Raw genomic sequence first — 18,363 nt, 5'->3', positions numbered from 1 at the left:
AAGTGGTAACTGAGCCAAATAAGTAATTGGTAAATAAACCAAAGTAAAACCAATAATTACATTTCAGAGCAATGGACTTTTACCATTCTGAAATATATATCTCAGTTCTCACTCAGTTCAGTCCTACCAGCACACTCCCAGTAAGTACATTCAATGCAGTTCCCAGTCTTACGATCTTCTGCATGCAATAGATCAGAGGACAGGAACCTTTTCAGCTTGCTATTAATGCGACTTCCACAAATGTAAATCCGTCTGTCTGTTCGGACTGGAAAAACGATACTTGTCCCCGTCAACCCCCCCCCCCCCCCCCCCCCCCTTTAGTCATTTCACCTTCGTGGAAAAAAAAAACAGAAAACAGACTGGCTATGTAGTTTTCAACAGATTGATGAAATAGATGGGAAATTACCTCTGCTCCACACTGTCCAATGAAATTTGAGCTTGTTGTGCCACGTCACGATTGCTTGGTGTCTACATGATAAATGGGCATCATTATAAACGGTATAATATTTTATAGTATGTAACGTTTTAACTTAATCGACACCCTAGCTTTCTTGATTCGTAATTGCTTTTATTTATTTACTCCCGCCATCGACCCATTGGCAATCACTGAAAGAGCCATATTTTATAGGTTCCCGACACTGCAATACATTCAAGTTGACTTATCTGTTGTTTCGCACTTGGCTCTCCACTTAAGGTTCTGGAGAATTTCTAATGTCGAGGTAAAAGGTTCACCAAATCTTTCAAGGAAAAGCGAGAAACTCCTCCCAACTAAACACCTGACCTGTCCCACATAGTAAAATTTGTCTGGCCCACTTGTGGGCCACATACTTGCTTTATTCTGGCCCAGTATATGCCTGGGTCCCTGGCCCAAAACTGGCCACACAAACTAAAAACCTGATATATACAATTTTTCTCCGGCCCAGACACTGTAAAATGACATATTGTTTTATGTGGCCCGGGTCTGGCCCCGACACTGTAACACAGATCTGGCTGAGAGTCGGCTTGGTCCCCAGGCCAGATGTGGCCCAGAAACTGCTAAACGTACTTCATTTTAGCAGGGAAACACAAATTCAACCATTTAATAAGACTAAGGGCTTTTATTAAACATTAAAAACACACAATATGAACATTAACAACACTTTCAAAAACAAAACAACAAGTAAATATATTTTCAGTATATTTAAAGAAGAAAAAAACGCCCACACACCACACACTGCTACAAGCACATGCACACATTAAACCACTTAAAAGGACTTTTATAAACAATTCAAAATAAACTATAATATGTTGTACAGGTTGTTCCTGTTACGAAGCGGAGACAAGCGTGGGCGAGCCGAGGAATGACGAGAGGAAGAATCCAAAGCGAGAATCGAGTCGGGCCAGGACAGATAAGCTGTGTATCAGGGACGTAGGCAAAAGCGTAGTGAGAGACGAGCGGAAGTCGAGCACTAGGGAAAACACTTCTAATGATATCGGCTTAGTAAACAAACAGAGACGAGGCTGCTGAGCGGTTACTTCGCAAGCGGCTCATGCTAGGGAGGCCCTTAAATAACCTTAGGTGTTTGCAGGTGTTCGTAATTAGAACTCCGGTGAACTTGAGCGCGGGTATGACTGGGAAGTGTAGTCCTCCTCCGCCACGTCCCTGGGCGGCAATACACTTTGCGAGATGCCGGGCCGAGTTCGCCATGTCATAACAGAGCCCCCCCCCCCCCCAAAGGGCTCACTCCGGGAGCCGAAGTTCTCCGAGGCCTCCCCCCCTCAGGGGGGCCGGTTTGTCTGGATGAACCGCGTGGAAGTCCTTACGCAGGCCTGTGTCCAGAATGTCTCGGGCTGGGACCCAGCACTGTTCCTCTGGTCCATACCCCTCCCAGTCTACCAGATACTGAAGTCCCCATCTCCTCCGTCTGGAGTCTAGAATGTCGCGGACGCGGTAGGCTGGGTGGCCTTCTATCTCCAACGGTTCCGGTGGGGAATCCTCCGGCACCGCTGTGGCCAAGGGGCCTGAGATCACAGGTTTGAGAAGTGAGACGTGGAAAGACGGGGCAATGCGACCGTGTCTCGGAAGGTCCAGACGATACGTGACTTCATTAATTTGCCTCAGTATTCGGAAGGGCCCAATATACTTCGGTTGAAGCTTTGTGCCCGTGAGGGGTCTCAGATCTCTTGTGGAGAGCCACACCCGGTCCCCGGGTCAATAATTAGGGTGAGCCCTCCGGTGCCGGTCGGCCTTTCGTTTAGCGATATGGGACGCCTGCACCAGCTGTTGATCCCAGACCTGTTCACTTCGGCGGAATCACTCGAGTCCGTGTGAGACGCGTTCCAGGGGAATAATGGTGGTTAGTAACCCAAGACACTGGAACGGGGTGAGCTGGGTGGCGGAATGCCGTAGCGAGTTCTGGGCATATTCCGCCTATGGAAGGTACTGACTCCAGTCCCCTGGGCTGGCAGAGCAGTAAGTCCGAAGGAACCATATGACTTCCTGGTTGGCCCGTTCTGCCTGTCCGTTGGCCTGGGGGTGGTAACCGGATGTGAGATTAATGGCGACCCCCATCTTCCTCATAAAGCTGGCCCAAACCCGCTATGTGACCTGTGGCCCCGTATCAGTCACAATCTCCTCAGGGATGCCAAAGTAGTGAAAGACGTGTTGAAACAGGAGTTCCGCTGTGGTGAAGACAGATGGGATGGCTGGTAATGGAATTAAGCGCAGGGACTTCGAGAACCGATCTACGACCACCAGTATTGCGGAGTTCCCCTGCGACTTTGGCAAGTCGGTTATGAAATCGAGGGCCAGATGGGACCACGGACGTTCAGGTATGGGTAAGGGCACCAACTTCCCAGCCTGAGCGCACGTGGGCCTTTGGACTGAGCGCAAGAAGAACACGAGGATACGATGCACTGAACCACTCTGGGCATGTTGGGCCACCAGTACTTCTCGGCCAGCAGTTGGTAAGTGCGGCGGGCCCCCGGGTGGCCCGTGGCCAAAGTCGTGTGGGCCCAGGTGATGAGTTCGAGACGGTACCGCTTAGGCACGAACTGTTTGTCGGGAGGACAGGCTGCTGCGATTCTTGCGCTGGGAATACGGGCTAAGTTCTGTGCTAGGGGCCACTCCAGGGCGCCCACTATGCAGGAGGGAGGCATAATGTAACTCTCTTGCTCCGTCGGCCGCTCTGGGGCATAAATGCAAGACCGGGTGTCGGCCTTTCTATTCTATGAACCACTTCGGTAAGAGGGTGAACTGGAACCTGGAGAAGAATAAGGACCAGCGGGCTTGGCGAGGAGTGAGCCTTTTGGCGGTTCGTAGATATTCCAGATTCTTATGGTCCGTGAAGATAACAAATGGGTGTACTACCCCCTCCAACCAGTGTCTCCACTCTTCTAGGGCCAGCTTGATGGCCAGAAGTTCATGGTTCCCCACATCATAGTTGCGCTCTGCTGGCGACAACTTCCGGGAAAAAAAGGCCACGGGGTGTAACTTGGGACTCTCGCCAAACCTTTGCGATAGAATTGCACCCACTCCCACCTCTGACGCGTCGACCTCCACGACAAACGGCCTGGAGGGATCCGGGTGTCTGAGAATGGGAGCTGTGGTGAAAGCCCGCTTAAGTCTCTCCAGAGCCTCCTGGGCAACTGGAGTCCAAAGCAGTCACCTGGGCTTACCTCTCAGGAGCGATGTCAGGGGTTGCGCTACTTTACTGAAGGCTCTAATGAATCTTCGGTAAAAATTTGCAAAGCCAAGGAAACACTGCAACTCCCTGACGGTTCGCTGAGTGGGCCACTCCATGACCGCCCGAATCTTACGCTGGCCCACGGTGACTCCCCTTGGGCTAATGATATACCCCAGGAAAGACATTGTGTGCTGGTGGAATTCGCACTTCTCGGCCTTTACGTACAGCTGGTACTGCAGGAGGCGTTGCAGTACGTGCCGGACATGCTGGACATGTTCCTCCAGGGAGGTCGAATAAATCAGGATGTCGTCGATGTAGGCGATGACGTACCTTCCTAGCATGTCCCTCAGAGCGTCGTTGATCAGGTTCTGGAACACGGAGGTGGCGTTAGCGAGCCCATACGGCATGACCAGGTACTCATAATGTCCAGAGGTGGTGCTGAAGGCCGTTTCCCACTCTTCCCCCTCCCTAATACGAATCAAGTTATAAGCGCTGCAGAGGTCCAGCTTAGTGAAGAGGGTGGCGGACCGTAACTGTTCCAAGGCTGAGGGGACGAGAGGCAGCGGATATCGGTACTTAATGGTCACTTGGTTGAGGGCCTGATAATCAGTGCATGGTCGGAGGCCCCCTCCTTTCTTCTCCACAAAGAAGTCGGTCAGATGTACCCCTGCCGGAGAGCCTCCTGAATGTACTCCTCCATGGCCTGCTGCTCCACTTGGGAGAGCGGGTAAACACGGCCCCGAGGTAGGCTGGCCCTGGGGAGGAGGTCAATGGCACAGTTGTAGGGCCTGTGAGGTGGGAGACAACTGGCCCTCTCCTTGCTGAACACTTCATGGAGGTCGTGGTACTCGGGGGGAATTTTAACTGAGGTAGGCGACAGGGGACTCTCCACAGTCGTGGTGGCCAAAGAGACCGTGGGGCCCCTCAAACAATTCTGCAAGCAATACGGGGACCATTGGGTGAGTTGCTTGTCAGTCCAGGAGATTTGGGGGTTGTGCAGTTCCAGCCAGGGGAGTCCGAGTATAACGAGATGTCTGGTGGAGACCGTGAGGTAAAGGAGTTTCGTGGTTTCGTGGTGAAGGGCGCTAACTTGAAGGCAGACAGGGTGTGTGCTCCTCCGCCACGTCCCTGGGCGGCACTAGACTTTGTGAGCTGCCGCGCCGAGTTCGCTGTGTCGTAACAGTTCCACTCAGTTTGATCAGTTTGATCGTTATAATTTCTAAATCTAAATTTTATCACACTATTGCATCTCTGTGTCTGATTTATATCGGGCAAAATTCCAGCTCTAATGACCTAACTAATGGAACTTAACGGTTATTTTAAACTTCTAATCAAAGTTTGCACTTCTAAATCAATGACAGCATTAACTTTATTAATTGTGGAAAGACCATGGTATAAGTGGGGTAATCCATGGCTAGGTGTGCATTAAACGATTTAAACGAGGGGTTCTTTGCCTCCACATAATGCATTTAAATCGTTTAATACACACCTAACTGTGGATTACTCCTTACATATCATCTGAGAGAGACAGCTAATTCTGTATGTAAACAGATATACTTACTAATCACGACCTCTCTGAGTTGAAGAGCGGCCAGTGAAGTCTTTCCATTGACTCCCCTCCCATTGAGGTTCTTTGCCAGGGAGTTAGCAATCACCCTATTCAAGATGTGCCAGGTGCAGTCGAGCACATCCGCCCCATCAATAAGCGCCAACCAGTTTACCTGAAACCGAATATTTTTAAAACAATAGAATATAAAATATAAAAATTAATAATAAAAAGGATGCATTTCCGCGTTAACTGTGTGAATGCTTCTCACTTTTGTGAGATACTGTATGTACGTACGTATACACACACACACACACACACGCACACACACACATATATATGTATATATATATATATATGTATATATATATATATATATATATATATATATATATATATATATTTATATATATATATATATTTATATATATATATATATATATATATATATATATAGTGAAGCGGATGCTTTAGTTACAAAAGGTTGAGAACCTCTGTAATGATACAATTCAAAATTGATCAATAATGTACATTAAATGACAATTATAAAATGCTTTATTAAAAACTCACCTGAATCAGTTTTTGTCATTAGTTGTGGATGACAATGTTGGTAGAGAAGACAAATCTAACAAAAAAAGGGCAAAATCTGAGATAAACTTATAGAATTTACAGTACTGCAGAAAATAAACATCATAAATAGGCTTTATTTTAATTCTAGTTGCTAAGTGTGATATTACGGTTTATATATATATATATATATATATATATATATATATATATATATATATATATATATATATATATATATATATATAAAAGTGACTCATTGTTAGGAGCACTGGTTGTGCTGTGATGATGATTTTGGGTAACTGGTACTTTCAGCTACAGGAAAGAATTCTCAGGTTATAACTGATATGAATAATATAAATCAATTAATGGACATTCTTAGAGTAAAACTGTACAAATTTCACGCCAGCAATATACAGTACAGAATATAACAACTTGAATGCATTAACTGATACACTCATGTATCTTTCGGCAAGAACTGTTTCAAAGGGGTGTGTTTGGTGTTTTAAAGTGTTTCCCTTTTCTTGTGCTCCAGGTGTTGTTGTGCATGAATGAGTCAGGTGCTCAGTGCAGAGAAGGGAGTCCATTTATACCTTTCATCATAATCACATAAATGAAGCAATTAATAAAGGGTTTCTCTTTCTATGCCAAGTAAGCACAGAGATAAATAGAAACAAAACTTAAGGGTTTACAAACGTGCTAGCGAAATAAGTAACTTGTATGTGGTTACTGTCGAAAAAAAAACTGTGAAATGTAAGTGGGGAAAAACAAACAACAAAACAGATAAGCAAAACATGCCAAGTTGGGACTGTTTACATAGATGCTTGGTAAGGCGTGGCTCTTACCCATTTTGGGAGTGGCCACTTTGATCAGCCTTAATCAAGCACAATGTTGGGAAAGTAAAAAGAAGCTATTTATGGAGCGGACAATGACAATACTTTTCCATCATGGTAGTTAAAAAAAATAAAATCCTTTAAATCTTCTTAAACAGTTGTACAGGCTAAAAAAGACGTATAGTAATCAATATTTTCTATAATGACTAATGAGAAATTACGCTTTTAAATGTTTTGTTATTATTTTTTGCTTGCAGAGGTGCATTATGGGAACATTCCAAAGTTACACTTCATGCTAAACGGCTCTTTTAGGTGAACTGGCATATAGGAGGCATTTGGAGTCTTTTATTTTTCTTTTATTATTCTTATTCTTATTTGTCTTTTCTTTTCTTTTCTTTTCTTTTCTTTGAAGGCATGTAGACAGTATGATAAATGTAAGTGTGAAGCTGCATTAGCTGCCGTTGCTAGCTTGGGCTAGTCTTCTCAATGAACACTTCCTTCCCCATTTACAGAGTGACGCCTAAACAACCAAAATGTCCGTGCAAACTTTAAATAGTGTAATAACAATATATAATTTTATATGTATATATATATATATATATATATATATATATATATATATATATATATATATATATATATATATATATATATATATATATATACAGTGAGGGAAAAAAGTATTTGATCCCCTGCTGATTTTGTACGTTTGCCCACTGACAAAGAAATGATCAGTCTATAATTTTAATGGTAGATTTATTTGAACAGTGAGAGACAGAATAACAACAAAAAAAATCAAGAAAAACGCATGTCAAAAATGTTATAAATTAATTTACATTTTAATGAGGGAAAAAGTATTTGACCCCCTCTCAATCAGAAAGATTTCTGGCTCCCAGGTGTCTTTTATACAGGTAACGAGCTGAGATTAGGAGCACACTCTTAAAGGGAGTGCTCCTAATATCAGTTTGTTACCTGTATAAAAGACACCTGTCCACAGAAGCAATCAATCAATCAGATTCCAAACTCTCCACCATGGCCAAGACCAAAGAGCTCTCCAAGGATGTCAGGGACAAGATTGTAGACCTACACAAGTCTGGAATGGGCTACAAGACCATTGCCAAGCAGCTTGGTGAGAAGAGGACAACAGTTGGTGCGATTATTCGCAAATGGAAGAAACACAAAAGAACTGTCAATCTCCCTCGGCCTGGGGCTCCATGCAAGATCTCACCTCGTGGAGTTGCATTGATCATGAGAACAGTGTGGAATCAGCCCAGAACTACACGGGAGGATCTTGTCAATGATCTCAAGGCAGCTGGGACCATAGTCACCAAGAAAACAATTGGTAACACACTACGCCGTGAAGGACTGAAATCCTGCAGCGCGCGCAAGGTCCGCTGCTCAAGAAAGCACATATACATGCCCGCTGAAGTTTGCCAATGAACATCTGAATGATTCAGAGGACAACTGGGAGAAAATGTTGTGGTCAGATGAGACCAAAATGGAGCTCTTTGGCATCAACTCAACTCGCCGTGTTTGGAGGAGGAGGAATGCTGCCTATGACCCCTGGAACACCATCCTCACCGTCAAACATAGAGGTGGAAACATTATGCTTTGGGGGTGTTTCTCTGCTAAGGGGACAGGACAACTTCACCGCATCAACGGGACGATGGACGGGGCCATGTACCGTCAAATCTTGGGTGAAAACCTCCTTCCCTCAGGCAGGGCATTGAAAATGGGTCGTGGATGGGTATTCCAGCATGACAATGACCCAAAACACACGGCCAAGGCAACAAAGGAGTGGCTCAAGAAGAAGCACATTAAGGTCCTGGAGTGGCCTAGCCAGTCTCCAGACCTAAATCTCATAGAAAATCTGTGGAGAGAGCTGAAGGTTCAAGTTGCCAAACGTCAGCCTCGAAACCTTAATGACTTGGAGAAGATCTGCAAAGAGGAGTGGGACAAAATCCCTCCTGAGATGTGTGCAAACCTGGTGGCCAACTACAAGAAACGTCTGACCTCTGTGATTGCCAACAAGGGTTTTTAAACCAAATACTAAGTCATGTTTTGCAGAGGGGTCAAATACTTATTTCCCTCATTAAAATGCAAAAATGCCAAACATCAGGCATTCCATCTGTGTCTAGAAATAATTTAATGGTATGTGCTGATTTAGATGGGGTGGTAGTTTTGACAAAACTGCGGTCTAAAGATGAGGACATCACACAGTTAACTCCCAGAAAACAATTTGACATAGAATAGTCGGCGAAAAGTTGCAAATATTACCGCCGGTATGACATATAATCAAGCCGCTTTCAAACCGTAAAACAGGGACAATTTTATATGCATTTTAATCGTTGAAACCAAGCCTCTAAATGTAACGGCACTAAGCGGATATTATACGCCGAATCCAAGCGGGTATTATACCGCAAAACAAAGCCTGTAAATGTAAGGGCTCCTAGTGCCTACCAACCTGTGTAATGAATGACTTCAAATCTACGTAAATATACGTATATTTACGTAGATTTGAAGTCATTCATTACACAGGGACAAACATTGTTGCAGTAGGACAAACACTACATGAGGATAACTGCAACATATACATAAAATTCCAGTTTTTGATTCCAGCATTGCAAGATTTAATCAAATTTTGTAATAATTCATATACAAATATATGCTCAATGATACACATGCATATAGTATTTTGTAATTGGCTGTATATACCTCATAATGTGGTGTAAATACACTACACAAATATAACACAAAGTTACACACATTACAATGCTATTTTTTTCTAATCAGATATATGTAATTCTTTTTGTACTTATAATTTATTGAAAAGTACACAAGTCCTCATTTTCCAACATTATGTGGCAAAATACAATTAAAGCATAGAACATATCACATGCTTTAAAAAAAAAAAAATCCGTAATTAAACAATGTTTCAATAATGTGGATGTTAGATTCTGGTCTATGGAATTCCCATGACAATTCTATGAATGACGGACAACAATGATAGTTTAACAAACTCCGTGAAAAATGACTGAAAAATGACATTCAATATTGTAACACACAAAACAGCCAGATATACCCATGTACTGCTAATCAAAGAAAACAATTTTTATTAATCAAAACATTGAGATAAAGTCTGCAAATTTGCTAAGAAATTCAGAATATGGCCGTTGGGGTCTGTAAATAATAATTAGAGGAATTGACTTATTTTTTTTGTGACTACATAATTTATACTGGTATAAAGAATTTCAAAAGAATTCAATTTGTGACTATGTTTTCGTGTGACGCCTCGATTTTGACTATGGATGAGACCATCACCTCCTTCTCTACCAGTTGAACTAGGCTGATGTACATAACTCGATCTAGGAGGACTGGCTTCATTTAATGCTATGTACCCGTTTGGTTTAATCCAAGTTTCCATTAAACACATTAAATTACGATTTTTGCCGCGCTGTGTTCCTGTGCGCGAGAGTGTTGTGATTGGGCTCAGCACGCCGCTGTTGGAGACAATCAGCAGTGATAATAGCGGGAGCACGTGTAGTGTTGAGCCTTGTTTCTGAATAGACTCTGAGCATGGAGTAGTTCGCCGAGACAATGAGCGGCGGAGAGCAGAACGTGGTGCAGGCGTCCGGTGGAGCAGTGCAGCTGCAGGCCGACGGCCAAGTGAATGCGGGTGCGGGCCAGCAGGTTCAGACTCTCCAGGATGAAGGGCAGCCTTTAATGGTGCAGGTCAGCGGGGGTCAGCTTATAACCCCTTCCGGGCAGCCCATAATGGTACAGGCCATGCCGGGAGGACAGGCGCAGACGATCATGCAGCTACCGGTGACGGTCTCGCAGGGTCTTCAGCAGATCCAGCTCGTGCAGCCGGGACAGGTCAAATGCTGCACGTACAAACAGCACAGGGACAAACTCAGCAGATCATCATCCAGCAACTGCAAACTGCAGTGGCCGCAGGACAGAACCAGCCTCAACAGATCACAGTGCAGGGTCAGCAGGCTCAGACAGCAGAGGGTCAATTCAATTCAATTCAGTTCAATTTTATTTGTATAGCGCTTTTTACAGTAGACATTGTCTCAAAGCAGCTTTACAGAAATATTAACATGGTATACGGATATTAAAGGTGCGAATTTATCCCAACTGAGCAAGCCACTGAGTGACGACGGTGGCAAAGAAAAACTCCCTAAGATGTTTTAAGAGGAAGAACCTTGAGAGGAACCCGACTCAGAAGGGAACCCATCCTCATCTGGGTAACAACAGTTAGTGTGAAAAAGGTCATTATGGATTTATAGGAAGTCTGTATGGCGTTAGGAGCAGCCGTAGTCCCAGCAGTCTGGAATTAAAGAAGATTTGAGCTCCATCCAGAGGCAGAGAGGATCTGGATCTCTAGTATCTCCATAAATTCGTGTGGGGCTCGGCGAAAGGAGAGAGGGAGAAAAAAGATAATTATGACTGCGAAGTAGTAGAACAGAAACTAGTCAGGGTAGGCTTGTGTAAACAAATACGTTTTAAGCCTGGACTTAAACACTGAGACTGTGTCTGAGTCCCGAACACTAATTGGAAGACTGTTCCATAACTGTGGGACTCTGTAAGCGAAGGCTCTTCCCCCTGCTGTAGCCTTCACTATTCGAGGTACCGTCAAATAGCCTGCATCTTTTGATCTAAGTAGACGTGGCGGATCATATAAAACCAAAAGGTCGCTTAGATATTTTGGCGCAAGACCGTTCAGTGCTTTATAGGTTAATAAAAGTATTTTATAGTTAATACGAGATTTTACTGGGAGCCAATGCAGTACTGATAATATCGGTGTGATATGGTCGTATCTTCTAGTTCTAATTAGGACTCTAGCAGCTGCATTCTGGACTAAATGGAGCTTATTTATATTCCTACTGGAACATCCAGAGAGTAAGGCATTACAGTAATCTAATCTAGAGGTGACGAATGCATGAACTAGTATTTCCGCATCATGTAGTGACAATATGTTTCTTATCTTAGAAATATTTCTGAGATGAAAGAAAGCTATCCTAGTAATATTATCTACATGAGCATCAAATGATAGGCTGGAGTCAATAATCCCTCCAAGGTCTTTAACTGCTGTACATGATGAAACAGAGAGACCATCCAGAGCACCCATGTGATCAGAAAGATTACTTCTAGCTACACGTGGGCCTAATAAAAGTATTTCTGTTTTATCAGAATTAAGTAAAAGGAAGTTAGTTAACATCCAACGTCTAATGTCCTTTACACAATCCTCAACTTTACTAAGCTTCTGTCTGTCCTCTGGCTTCTCTGAAACATACAACTGTGTATCATCAGCATAACAGTGGAAGCTAATTCCATGTTTATGAATAATTTGTCCTAGGGTTAGCATATATAAAGTAAAGAGCAGTGGGCCTAAAACAGAACCCTGTGGAACTCCAAAAGTAACCTCAGTACGCATGGAGAAATCACCATTTACATCTACGAACTGATAACGATCGGTCAGATAAGACCTCTGCCAGGAGAGGACTGTTCCCTTAATGCCAACATCATTTTCTAATCTATCAAGATTAGTCAGACCATCCTGTACCTGCCGGTCAACGCCGATGGAACCATCCTCCAGCAGGGCGTGATCACTATTCCGGCTGCCAGTTTAACAGGAGGTCAGATCATCCAGGCGGTTCAAACGCGAGCGGCACCGGGGTCAGGGCACCATGACTGTCGCCGTTCCCGTCACAGGAAACATGGTCAATGCTGGAGGAATGGTCATGATGGTCCAAGGCGGCGGCTCTGTCCCGACCATGCAGCGGATCCCTCTCCCCGGTGCAGAGATGCTGGAGGAGGGGCCGCTCTACGTCAACCCCAAGCAGTACCACCGCATCCTGAAGAGACGCCAGGCCCGCGCCAAGCTGGAGGCCGAGGGCAAGATCCCAAAAAGGAGGATGAAATACCTGCACGAGTCTCGTCATCGGCACACCATGGCGCAGAAGCGTGGTGATGGCGGGCGCTTCTTTTCAGGGAAGGAGAAGGACGAGCTGGACGTGCAGGTAATCGTTAAACCCCGTGTGGGGATAGTGGCAGCCTGGACCAGTTTACTGAAGGATGAGGAAACTAAACTGTAGACTTTTTTTTCAAATTAATTGGTTCCAGCCACTGGACAGGAGGAAGTCGGAGGATTTTTGCGACGAGTGTTTTCTTTTTGGACGTCTCTTTATGTGTTTCATCTTCGGCAGACTACTTCACGGGTTGTAGTTTGACAGTTTGTTTTCTAGCAAGTCTGATTTTTGAGAAATTTTCATTCCTTTAAGACTTAAGGATTGTAATGGTTATGGTGTAAGGTTTCATTTTAATGCAAATATTAGTAATAACATGAGATCACAGAGCTTGAAGGATTAGTTCAACCTAACGTGTGATTACAACAAATACAAATTTCTAAATGTTTCCCTGTACTGAGAAAAGAACTCAAATTCAGCGTAAAGGTGTAAAGATGAAATAAAAATAAAGAACGTAGTTCTGGTTGCATTACGTCTTCCTGTATCCATGTGGCATGAGACTCTCAGAACTGACTCTGATCGTTTTCTAATTCTTCCTTCTCATAAAGGACTGAATAATTCCTGACTAAACTTTTATTGACGCACCAGCAACTGCCCTTAGACCCATTTATAAGTGAGTTTGGCATAAACAAGCTTTCTGTTACTTTCTCGGTGCAGGGGTGGGGGGGATTCAGTGAAAAACCCTGAATTATTTTGTTAAATGCAAACTGTTATAGGGACAGAGACAAAAAAATATATAATATAAGCTTGTGAGGACCTTAGACTTGGGATTGACACACAGTGCCATTTTTATACATGTATTTCTTTTTTTTATATATAAGAATTCAGCCTGAGTAATTAAAGCAGTATTGCAAAGCAATAACAGTTCATTAAGCTAAAGTTCAAGGAGTGTGTTCATGTTTGTACAGGCTAGACAACAATCTAAATGGATATGCTGTGCCACGATAGCATTTGCATTGCTTCTAGCTCTTTCCCTGTTACTTCCTTGGATGAAGGTACTTTCATACCTGCACTGTGGGTTTTTATTGATGACACACTAAACTCGTTTTATTGTAAAATAAGCAAGATAAGCAATATTGTAAAATAAGCAATAAGAGTCTCTAAGCAGTTGTGCACTAGCAAAAAATAAATAAATAAAATTTTTTGTATGATTTTGTAGTAAGTAATACACTAGGCGAAATGAATGATAACAGAGTTTGAGAACGTATGTTTTTACTACACAAAGGTATAATTACTTTTCATAGCAATAATTAATATAATGACTATTTGTCTAATCTTAACTTCGACACGGTGTATGATGTGTAAACCCGACAGTATTGGACAACAATGCAATGTATGTATGTAAGTAATTAGCTCGATTTCAGATTTTATGCCAGTCGGGAAATAAAACCCACAAGGCCAGTCGGTGTAAGACTACGATCGATTTGAGTGCACAGATTTGTCAGGAGGGCATCTGCCCAAATAAGATGTGAATACAGTACGTTTTATGGTTCTGATTTTTTAATAATGCACGTCTCAGGGGCCCCTGGTTTTCACCTTCAGCTTCAAAATGTGATGAGAAAAACCTTGAGTCATGGATTATCCTGCTTATACCATGGTCACTTGCGTAAACTTAAAGCTATCATTGATTTAAGCAAAAGGACAAAAATAACAGTTAATTTGCATTAGTTATTTTATATACGGGTCGTTAGATCTAGAACTCCGCCTGCTCTAAATCATACACAGAGATAAAGTAGTGCCATAAAATTACATTTATTTGAATGAATTATAATGAATAGTTATTAGAGAGAGAGAGAGAGAGTGTGTATGTGTGTGAATTACCTGCATCTGTGCTGCATCTCTATTAACAATGAAGCTGCATTTAATTACTGTATGCAGCTGTAACTGTTACTATGGTTACAATCATTTATATTTATAGGCAGCATTAATTTACAAGGGTGATTAAACTGACTGGAACTAGCTGTGCATTCAACGGTATGAACTCACACCTACCAATCAGCCAATCAGAATCGAGTATTCAGACAGACCATGGTCTTATAAAATATAATCAAGTATAGAGTGGTGTAATTTAATAAACCCCCTCCTAACAAAAGACAAAACAAAACAGTGAAGTATCTTTATATGTAAGTATTTCCAGTTCCAAAAATAAAATTATTTTCTAAATCCAATTCCATTTTTGTTTTGTTTTGCTAGAACCGGCCCAATATCGATCAGCGCCATCTCTAGTGTTAACCTTCTACAGTAAATGTGCAACGACAACCATTGACAGTCACATATTTTCACTTTTCATGCTTATATCGTAATATTCCTACGTTTCATAAGTTTCTGTTGTTGTTGTGTAGCGAGGAGTGTGTTTACGGTGACAGTGTGCATATCTAGGCAACAACGTTCTCTTCCCTTACATGACGTGTTAGTATGTCCCAGTACTTGCATACACTTTTTCTACACGCTCAAAATTATGTACTTTATCTTCACACAAAAACAAAAGAGTACATACTTTTAGTGTATAGTATAAGTAGACGAATTGAGATGCGGGGCCAGACTCTCTCACAGACTACGTTTACATTGACAGCAGTAATCTAATTATTGACCTTATTCTGAATAAGACAATATTCTGATTAAGGTGTTTACATGAGTCGCTTTTAGAATATTCCTTTCATGTTCCCGTTTTACATGTTATAGAACATAGCTCGTCCGACGTCCCTCCAGAATTTTCATGTATCGACATACAGTTGGTCTTTGTTATGGTACCGTATACAGTTTTGGGTGTTTCAGTTTTAATTTCACAAAAGCTTCGAGTGCAGTTAATTATTTATCATGCTATACCTGCAAATAGCCGGCTGCTTGAAGCCGTGGGCTGTGTCCCAAACCACGTATTTACCTACTGTATAGTAGCCGAGATAAATGCATTTCACCTGCTATATAGTAGGTAAGGACGTGGTTTCGGACACAGCCGTGCTCTCTTGCTTGCCGTAAAACGGTTGAGCACTGCCGTGTGTGTACGTGTCCTGTCGCAAAATGCGGTGAAAACTCCCACACGGTGTTAATAGTGTAATTAAGGTGACACTGTGTAGTAACCTTTTATACGCAGGGACTTAACACATACTGTAAGGCTAATATAAAATGTATTGGAAAAATCCTGTTATGGACTTAACCATATGGACGATATGGACTTAAAACTATATCAGGATATTTTCCGGTATTTATTGTGATAAAAATATCAGTGAAGATATAAATATAGGACCGTTCACCACTGTTTTTGGCTACAAGTGACAGCTGCATGCAGTCTTATGAGCCTCAGAAACACAAACATTGATCTAAAAGTAAAAGTGATTTTCTGTAACCAAACCAGTTCCAGATTGTAGAAGTAGCTCCTCGTTTAGCGATAAACTCATCCTCAGCTTCACGTCTGCCTTCCGCTGTACTTGTTTTCGCTCTGCACTTGAGCTGCGAACGGGTCGCAGCCTATTAATAAAGTTGATATAATCTATCAAATGACACATAAAATTGACATTTTGTAGTAATTTTCACAATTAAAATTAACAAAAAAAAAAAAAAGATCAGTGACATGTATAAGGTACATACACATTCAAATCCATAAAATAAGAATCAGGTGTTGAAGATAGGGAGCCAGTGATTAGAACCTGCTTAGGGAGTGCAGGTGGAACCGGTTTTATTTATACCCCTCTCATATCTAGTGTCTGGTGTTCCCTTTGCTATTGAAGTGTATGGTGTCATCATACCAAGATCTAAAGAGGAAGTGGACTTCTGAACAGATTTTTTGAGTTCACAAAAGCACAAACATCATTTATTTATTGTTAAAAAAACATATCTGACACATTTAGGCTGGCTTCAGACATCACACACACACACACACACACACACTTTGACTTTTCTCACAGGCAGGAAGTTCTTTGGACTTGTTCACTCGTAGTATGAGACGGATATCAATCCCAACGTCTCAATAAAATAAAAAATAACAACGCTTAAAGATGGTTTGGTGCACTAAAATAATCTAACGCTGAATATTATCCCACCAAACTCAGTTATTTCAGCTGGAGTGGAAAAGGTTTCAGCGATACTAGACCTACCTATATTTCTACCGTAGCTAATGATAATCAGCACGTTGGTGTGAAAAAAACATAACTTTAATAATAATAATAATAATAATAATAATAATAATAATAATAATTTAAAAAGCTGGGGTCCGAGCACCCAGAAGACAATTGTTGCATAAGCAATCACAGGAAAGCAGAGCCATGATTACAGGCAAAGGGATGCAGAAATGATTTGTAGTTTCATGCGTTCGCCAGACTGTTATGGGAGAACGGTTTTGAATATCAGAGTTCCTTTTTATGTGAGATTTGAGCAAAATTTGGAGGAGGGGGAGCAAGAAAAGGCAGCTAGATGTAAGCATTTTTAAGCATGTTGTTGTAACTTTTGACCAGAAGGTGGCGCTGTTACAAAATTTGTCAGATGGCCTCAGGTCATAGTCCTGAAGACGCCTACCAAGATTTGTGTCAGTTCGCTACATCGTTTCTGAGATACATCCACCCTTCCTGTTTGGCGGTTTCGCCGATTCGTCGGCCCGGTTTGGACAAACCGTTTGGAATGTTCAAAATTCTTTCGATAGCTTTGTGAGGCTTAGTCTGAAGATGACGTGTGCCACATATGGTAAGGATTGGACAACATTTGTAAGAAAAGTGGTGAACAAACAAAAACTGTTTTTCCAAAATCCAAGATGGTGGAAAATCTAAATTAGGCGCAACTCGTCTTGACCCAGGGAATTTACAGATGTCTGGTTTTTAAATTTAGACTCTGGCTCCAGGTCACTCTAGATTGTTTAGTCTTGTCCACTTTCTATTTTACGGGTAATTCAAATTCTCTGGTTTCGATTCTCTGGGTAACTGAAATTCTATGGTTTTGATTCTCTGGGTAACTGAAATTCTCTGGTTTTTGTTCTCTGGGTAACTGAAACTCTCTGGTTTTGACTTTCTGGGTTATTAGAAATCCCTGGGTTCTGATTTTATGTGTAAATTGAAACCCCTGGTTTTGATTCTATGTGTAAGTGGAATAGCCCTTTTCTGGAACATAAGAGTAAGGTAGATGAGCTCTTTTTTAACCCTATTGGTAGTGAGATCATAGTCTTCTTGAAACATATGGGTTATTTACTGTGTAAGTACAGTATAAATACTGGAGCTTAAGCTCGGGGTAGTGGGATCACTTCTGAGAATTCTCATCGGTGTGGATCTCGTGTGGTGGAATGGAACAATAAAGCTGGACCCTTGCTTCTTCTCACTCACGGCTGGTGTATTTTTTTTCCTATCTCCAACTGGGCTCAGGGGTAGATGTGAGTATTGGCTTCTATGTTGAATTTTAAGTGTTTTTGGGTAATAGGCTAAATTTACACTGTTATACAAGCTGTACACTCACTACTTTACATTGTAGCAAAGTGTCAATTCTTCAGTGTTGTCATATGAAAAGCTATAATCAAATATTTACAAAAATGTGAGGGGTGTACTCACTTTTGTGAGATACTGTGTGTATATATACATTGATTGTGTGAAACTCAAATACGTGAAATTCATATTCAAATACTCGTGTGAGCGCTTGAGCTCCAGTATATTGTTATAGCCAAAGAGCCCTGAAGATGGCGCTAACACAACCTGTTGCACGTTAAGCGTCACTGAAAGCGCTGAAGAAGAAGCAGAAGAAGAAAA

General features: G+C 42.1%; 1 pseudogene; it reads left to right on the top strand.

The window, feature by feature from the left end:
• Positions 1–10,187: 10,187 nt before the first annotated feature.
• Positions 10,188–12,771, top strand: LOC108275829 (nuclear transcription factor Y subunit alpha-like; annotated as a pseudogene).
• The last annotated feature ends 5,592 nt before the right edge of the window (positions 12,772–18,363 follow it).

Source organism: Ictalurus punctatus, chromosome 2, assembly GCF_001660625.3.
Source record: "Ictalurus punctatus breed USDA103 chromosome 2, Coco_2.0, whole genome shotgun sequence".
Taxonomy (NCBI): domain Eukaryota; kingdom Metazoa; phylum Chordata; class Actinopteri; order Siluriformes; family Ictaluridae; genus Ictalurus; species Ictalurus punctatus.
Note: the sequence above shows the minus strand (reverse complement) of the source record. Positions and strands in the feature narration are given on the sequence as shown.